Below are 8,017 nucleotides of genomic sequence, written 5' to 3'. Positions count from 1 at the left end.
CTCCTCTCTCCAGGGGAAGGATACTGCAAAATCTCCATTCCCTCCCCACTCCAGGCGAAGGATACGGTACAATCCCAAATAGGAATGTGTGATGACAATTATTTGATAGAACCACAGAAAGCAAAATTGTATGGTTTTTCTTTTCCCAATTCTTTTTCTGTTTCTCTGTTCATTTTTGCTTGTGTTGCATACATTTTACTACATTAAACATTTTTTTTACTTTAAGAAAAAATGACAATTATGGTGGCATTATGTGTGCAAGTATAGATATTGAGTGAATCCCAGCATTCCAGTCAGTAATGGCAGGGCCAAAAGGTGATGGATGTTGTAGTCCTATCACATCTGTGGGACAGTCTCAGGTTTTCTATTATATTCTATTCTCCTATTCATTTCATTTCTAGTTCTCTGTTTCTATTCCTATTTCTATTCATTGCTATTCTAATTCCTATTGTATTCGAATTCCTATTCTATTCTAATTCCTACTCTATTCTATTCTTTTCTACTCTACTCTATTATCCTATTCATTTCATTTGCAGTTCTCTATTTCTATTTCTATTCATTCCTATTTTAATTCCTATTGTATTCTATTCCCAGTTCCTAATCTAATTCCTATTCTATCCTTATCCCATTCTATATTCAATAACTTTGAATTCCTAATTTCCCCCTGTAGATGCAGATAAGCAGATGCAACTTTCCCTTTCCGTCTCGGTGCTTTTTTTGAGCCTTGGGCTTTTCCCGCTGGGTGACGCGAGCGATCCTGCCTTCACCCGGGCTGTGGATTTTGGGATCGCTCGGTCCCGCCCCCTCCCCGCCCGGCCTTCAGCGAAGGGGTTAAAAGCAGAGAGTTTTTTTTTCCTTTGCGCCTAGAGAGGAGGCAGGAAAGGGGCAAAGGGGAGCTGGGATCCCAGTGTCCTACCTCTTCCGCCTCTTCCCCCACCCACCCCCGTCTCCCGCCGTTTGCTACGCCAGGACTGCGGAGATCCCCTCGCGGGGAGGGGCGCCAGGTGAGCAAAGACTCTGGCAAGAGGGCAGCTGGACCCCGAGCGGGGAAGGGGGGGCTCAGGTGGAGGAGGGGGGGGGTTTGCCAGCTGCGGCCTCTCCCCATCGGAGTCCCCGGTTTTTGCTCGCAAGTTTTTCTGCTCCGTGCACGGTGCTTCCCCGCTGCTTGGTTGCTGCTTCTGCGATCGGCTCCACCGATCCCCTTAAAATCCTCCCTCCAAGCCTGCAAAGATTCTCAGCCATCCAGGGCATGGTTGTCCCAAAGGTGTTTTCTTCAGGAGGCCACTGGACTTTCTTGGTTTTTTTTTTTTCCTTATTGAAGACGTTTCCTTTCTCATTCAAGAAGCTTCTTTAGCTCTGACAGGATGATGGGGAATGGAAGGATTTATATTCCTTGCAGACAGACAGCTGGTCGTTTGAATCCTTTTAGAGAGTCCTTGAAGCCCTTGGAGGTTTATCTCCGTCCTCTGGAAATCCATTTGGTGTGGAAGTAGGCATTTTAGATGTTGATTGTGCTGGTTTTTGAGTAGTTGTTGTCCTTTGCTTGTGCTGCCCAGCCCTTTACCTTCTAAGTATTTGATAGGCTGATGGTAAATCAGCACTCCTGTTGACTGACAAAGGTCCCGTTTCTCAAAGGCTTCAATCATTTACCTGGCTGTTTCTGTGCCACTCACTTGTGTCCTTACAATTTTGTGTTCACTTCCTCCCTGTCTGTCCTACATAGACACAGGGGCAATCCATGCAGGGGATCTGATAGATTACATTAGAAGTATCTCCCACCTCCAAGCGATCTTTACAAGTACGGTAGCCTCTGGGCAAACAGTGGGCATCTCGGAAGCTGCTTTCTACAGCATTCTCAAATGTTGTTGATGTATGGCAGAGCGTGCCATGTGGTTGGCCTTGTGCCTTGTTCTCTTTCTAGAGTCCATGCAGTAGCTAGAACTGAGGAAAGATCAGAGACCAAGGCTGGGAGCAAGTAGGGCTATGTGGTTTGCTCCACACTGGAGAAGCAGAGCAGAGAAGCTGCTAGGCTGAAAGATATTCAGCTGCTACGTATACCATATTTTTTGGAGCATAAGGCACATCTTTTTCCCTCAAAAAAGAGGCTGAAAATCTGAGTGCATCTTATACACTGAATACAGCATTTTTTGCCTCCCAAAACCCCGCCTGCTTCACCAAAATGGCCGTGCATAGCCTTTTGGAGGCTTGCAAAGTGCTCCTGGGGGCTGGTGAGGGCCGAAATGAGCGAAAAACTGGGTGTTTTTTTGCTCAGTGTTTCCCCCCCAACCCCTAGGAGCACTGTATAAGTCTCCTAAACGCTATGCATACCTTTGTTTTTTTTTACAAAAACAGGTGGAATTTTGTGAGAAACGGGCCATTTTTTGCTCATTTTGGGGGGGGGGGGGGTAAACCCCAGGAGCTCTCTGCAAGCCTCCTAAAGGCTATCCATGCCGTTTAAAAAAAAAAAAAAACAGGCACGTTTTTGGGAGGTTTGCAGACTGCAAAATCTTTTTTTTTTTAAAAAAAAATGCCTCTTCAAAATCTTGGTGCGTCTGGTACCTTCCCTCCCCAATTTTTATTCTTCTAGTGCTGCAAATTTAAAACTGGTGGCTGCAATTTTCAGCTGGTTGGGAAATTTAAATAGTCTTCATCTTAGGGTCCTTGTTATTTTTCTGTACATCTTGTTTTCTTGGAAACTGAGGCATTTCATGAACAAAACTGCTGCTTTAAATTTTGCAGACACATAGGGCATGCATAGGCTTTGGGAGGCTTCTAGTGTGCTGCTGGGGTGGGGCAAAAATGGGCAAAAAACACCTCCAAAACTCGCTGCACGTCCCTTTTTGTGAAAAGCGGGATGTGCAGGGATGGGGTATTGGCCAAAAAGTGTATAAGACGCACACAGATTTTCACACTCTTTTGTGGGGGAAGGGAGAAGGTGCGTCTTTATACTTTGAAAAATACAGTATTCTTGCTGTTTTCACATCTTGTACAGCCTTTTATATACAATAATTAAACTCACCACTTTATGTGAATCTTTTAGATGAAGAGGATGTCCAGGAGACCATCCTGAGCAAGTGAGAATCAGAAGCACCATTAAAAAGGAAAACAAATCCGGCCAGCAATCAAAGTTTTTTCCCCACTTCCTCCAGAAAACCACAAAATTCTTCTCCTCCCCAAGACAGGGGAGAGACAAAAGAGAGAATAACAGAAAGAGAATTTTCAGCTGGAAATAATTGAGTCTGTGAAACTCACTGAAACACTCCATGAAAAGGTCAAGGTCAGGATCATTTCCAAATCCCAAATAATCTGGAAATCCGGAATGGAAGAGGTCACTTGGATAGGCCCATAGGGTAGACAGTCACATGCAAGCCTCATCATGTGAAGGAAGAAAGAGTAGCTGGAATAAAAGCACCATCGAAGAAGGGATCACAAATATTTCGGACCTTGAGAATAGAAAGTGTAAGTGATGGAAACACCCCTGCAAAATTTTCAGATCATAGCTGATTATGCATAAGAGGATCCAAACTGGAGGAAAGTCTGCCCAGTGCCATCACTGTGGCAAAAGCTTCAGAAAGCAGGCCACCCTAAAGATACACCAGAGGACCCACACAGGGGAGAAACCGTATGAGTGTCTGTATTGTGGGAAAAGTTTCAGTGACAATTCCAATTTGGTGATACATCAGAGGACCCACACAGGGGAGAAACCGTATGAGTGTACAGACTGTGGGAAAAGATTCAGTCAGAATTCCCATCTGGTGAGCCATCAGAGGATTCACACTGGGGAAAAACCGTATGAGTGTCTGGATTGTGGGAAAAGATTCAGTCAGAATGCCCATCTGGTGAGCCACCATAGGATTCACACAGGGGAGAAACCATATGAGTGCCCAGATTGTGCGAAAAGTTTCAGTCACAATTCCGAACTGGTGATACATCAGAGGACTCACACAGGGGAGAAACCATATGAGTGTCTGGATTGTGGGAAAAGATTCAGTCAGAATTCCCATCTGGTGAGTCACCATCGGATTCACACCGGGGAGAAACCGTATGAGTGCCCGGATTGTGGGAATAGTTTCAGTCACAATTCCGAACTGGTGATACATCAGAGGACACACACAGGGGAGAAACCATATGAGTGTCTGGATTGTGGGAAAAGATTCAGTCACAATTCCCATCTGGTGAGCCACCATAGGATTCACACTGGGGAGAAACCATACGAGTGCCCGGATTGTGGGAAAAGTTTCAGTCACAATTCCTATCTTGTGGTTCATCAGAGGACACACACAGGAGAGAAACCATATGAGTGTCTGGATTGTGGGAAAAGATTCAGTCAGAATTCCCATCTTGTGAGCCATCATAGGACTCATACTGGGGAGAAACCATACGAATGCCCGGATTGTGGGAAAAGTTTCAGTCACAATTCCTATCTGGTGGTTCATCAGAGGACACACACAGGAGAGAAACCATATGAGTGTTTGGATTGTGGGAAAAGATTCAGTCACAATTCCCATCTGGTGAGCCACCATAGGATTCACACTGGGGAGAAACCATACGAGTGCCCGGATTGTGGGAAAAGTTTTAGTCACAATTCCGATCTGGTGGTACATCAGAGGACACACACAGGAGAGAAACCATATGAGTGCCTGGATTGCGGGAAAAGATTCAGTCAGAATTCTCACCTGTTGATACACAAGAGGAGTCACACAAGGGAAAAACCATACAAGTGTCTGGAATGTGGGAAAAACTTCACTCGGAATTCTAAGCTGGTTATACATCAAAGGATTCACACAGGAGAGAAACCGTATGAATGTCTGGACTGTGGGAAAAGTTTCAGTCAGAATTATGCCCTGGTGATACACCAGAGGACTCACACAGGGGAGAAACCATACAAGTGTCCAGATTGTGGGAAAAGATTCAGTCAGAATTCCAATCTGGTGAGCCACCATAGGATTCACACTGGAGAGAAACCATATGAGTGTCCGGATTGTGGGAAAAGTTTTAGTAGTATGTCTAAACTTACCAATCATGTAAGTTTACACATTGGGGAGAAACCTTTCAAATGTCCAGAGTGTGGACGGTGCTTCACACAAAATTCCTCTCTTGCTGTACACAAGAAAATCCATGTGACGCAGAAGGTGATGACTGTAGGGAAGGCTTGAATTTCATTTCTGAGCTGCTTATAAAAATATGGTTGAGAAGTTAACTCTTTAATTTCTGGCCTTGTTCATTTAGTCAAATGGGCTTCAGTATTAGAGCTGAGGGAGAGAAGAAAATTTAATAAAGGCTAATTTCCCATAGCTCACTATCAGCAGAAATCAAGGTTTGTTCATTTCAGTAACCCATTTCAAGTTATAATACAATGCCCCCTTCACTCTCGACCCCCAGAAACAAAAGAGCACGTGCTTCTCCAGTGAGCCTTGGTAAGGCCACACTTGGAATACTGCATCCAGTTTTGGTTGCTATGATGTAAAAAATATGTGGAGACTCTAGAAAGAGTGCAGAGAAGAGCATCAAAGATGATTAGGGGGCTGGAGGCTAAAACATGAAGAACGGTTGCTGGAATTGAGTATGTCTAGCAGTTCAATGAAAAGACGGACTAGGCGACATGACAGCAGTGTTCCAATATCTCAGGGGCTGCCACAAAGAAGAGGGAGTCAAGCTGTTCTCCAAAGCACCTGAAGGCAGGAAAAGAAGCAATGGATGGAAACAAATCATGGAGAGAAGCAACCTAGAACTAAGGAGAAATTTCACGACAGAGCAATTAATCAGCTTACCTCCAAAAGTTGTGAATGCTCCAACATGATACGCTATGCTGGCTGGGGAATTCTGGGAGTTGAAGTCCACCCATTTTCCAAGTTCCCAAGGTTGAGAAACTCTGCCCTACCCCATCTTACCCTAGCTTTCCTTTTAGTTCCATTTCACCTTCTGTTTTATATGTATTCCCTCTTCTATGTATTTTAAAAATAATTATCATTTTTAGACTATTATTCTTTTCTGTACTGTTTAACTGTATGCTGATCTTACACTGTAATAAATATTGATTTGATTTTGTCAGGTTATCTATTACTTTTTTTATTCCAATATATCGCATCGTGTATGAACCAGTGGTGAAATCTAAACCTTTTTCCTACCGGTTCTGTGGGTGTGGCTTGGTCGTGGTGGGGTCATGTGACTGGGTGGGCATGGCTATGTAGTCATGTGACTGGGGGGGTTGTCAGAAGACAGAAACTCACTTTAACAATGTCCTGCTGGAGCCTGTGGTTGGACTAGATGACCTCCAGGTGCCTTCCAGCCCTGGATTGCTGTGCTCTTTCAAGGTATCCCCTGAAGCTGCGTCTAGTGCCCGATTTGTGGTCCTTCCTCCTCCTCCTTTTTCCTTCTCGCTTCCTCTTTCTTTCTTTTTTTCGCAGCAGCCCCACTGTCACCCTCCGTTTTTGGCCTAGCCGGCCTCAGGGAAGCCTCCTGGGAGCAAAAACAGACCCCAAGTACTAAAAAAAATTTTTTTTTTAAAGTTTCTACCATTGCACAGCACAGCTGATCGTCAGAACTTTTTTTAATTTGTTAAGCATTCTTTTTAACTACCAGTTCGGGTGAACTGGCCCTAACCAGTAGCATTTCACCCCTGGTATGAACCCTTTACAAAGGAAACCCAACAACTACCAGTAGAACCAGGGTAGGGATTAGGAAGCCTGTTTGGCCTGGACCTTAAGCTCCAAGTGGCTTCAAATTTAAATATGTGCAAAGTTCTTATACTTTAAAATAATCAAGTTATATTTAATTCTCTTTTCCTTCTGTAGGAAGTTGGCACCCTCCCCACTCCTAGAAAAATGAAATATTCTAGGAAATAATAAAAGGGCAGAATATCTCCCCTAAAAAGGGAGGCAGATATTCAACCCCCATCCTCCTCAGTAGCCCACAGCAGCGATAAAGAAATAGCTAGGTCTATTCATAAGCAAATGCCCTCACCCAAGATCCAACAAAGCTAGGATTAGCCCTCTGCCCATCTACCAACAGAACTCACCACACAGCCCCTGGGGAGATTGCATCATCCAGCAAGATTCAACCAAGCTTGGGACTCCGGACAGCCTACAGAGCTGCCCCTGCATCAGTGGTGGGTTCCTGCCGGTTTGGACCGACTCGGCTGAACCGGTAGTAGTTTGGTGGCCTGGGTCGGTGCCGGTTCCAAGCCCGCCATGCCCCTGAGCCGGTTCTCCTGGTGGCGCAGTAGGTGGCGCCATCTTGTTTCTTTCTTCTGGCATGCGCAGAACAATTTTGATTGCATTTATGGACCAATGTCCACGCATGCAGGTTGTGTGTCTGGCGTGCAGAAGCGAGCAAAGCGCACTTACCGTATCGGCAGTAATGCTGGCAGCAAACCATCCCTGCCCTGCATAGCCTAATGGGAGCCTGACAACCAATCAGAACACAAGCTGAAATTCAAAGCCCAAGAGAGGGTATAAATCTTTCTCTCTCTCTCTCTCTCACCCATGTGCCTTTTTCTTTGCCCAAGATCTCCAAGGCATGGGATCCCGTTCATGAATAAACCTTCTTTCCAAGCAACTTCCATGAATCCAGTGTCTTTTCCTCCACTTAGAACTGAGCCCAGAAGGATATTTCTTTCCACATTTCCTTATTCCCTTCTCTTTTTCAGTGCCTTTTTCTTCTTAGCACCTCTGCTGTCAAGTCACATTATGCTTAGGAGCTGAAAATGCGTGAGATGCTTTAAAAGCATCTGGATCTTCGAGAGCCTCGTTACATAATGCAAACGTTTAGTGGCTACAACATTCGGATATCTTTGGGGAACAAAGTGGGTCATTAGCACAGAGGGAAGGAATGGAAGATGTTGGAAGAATCCATGATTGACTGGCTGCTGCAAAAGTTCATTGCAAAAGGTGTGTTTCTTTCGATTATCATTCTGTGAAGACTCCATTTTTTTTCCTTTTGGGGATTGTCTTATACATACAATCAAAATACCAGAAGGCAAGAAAGAGGGGCAATGGGAATGAGGGCGAGGAGGGGA

The 8,017-nt window shown here is 44.8% G+C and overlaps 1 protein-coding gene across 3 annotated transcripts in view; it reads left to right on the top strand.

Annotated features, from left to right (window-relative positions):
• Positions 1-921: 921 nt before the first annotated feature.
• Positions 922-8,017, top strand: part of LOC309383165 (uncharacterized protein) — a 37,201-nt gene continuing 30,105 nt past the window's right edge. The window contains exons 1-2 of one of the 3 annotated variants that reach the window (XR_014173781.1): positions 922-1,004; positions 3,041-6,049. The gene's annotated coding sequence lies outside the window, so the exon portion shown is untranslated. Of the gene's footprint in view, positions 1,005-3,040; positions 6,050-7,794; positions 7,890-8,017 lie in introns of those variants that run through there. The other 2 variants (XM_081935375.1, XM_081935376.1) reach the window with 2 other exon arrangements.

The sequence above is a fragment of the Natrix helvetica genome (assembly GCF_964273705.1).
Source record: "Natrix helvetica genome assembly, chromosome: 1".
Classification (NCBI taxonomy): Eukaryota; Metazoa; Chordata; class Lepidosauria; order Squamata; family Natricidae; genus Natrix; species Natrix helvetica.
This window is presented reverse-complemented; position numbering and strand designations above follow the sequence as displayed.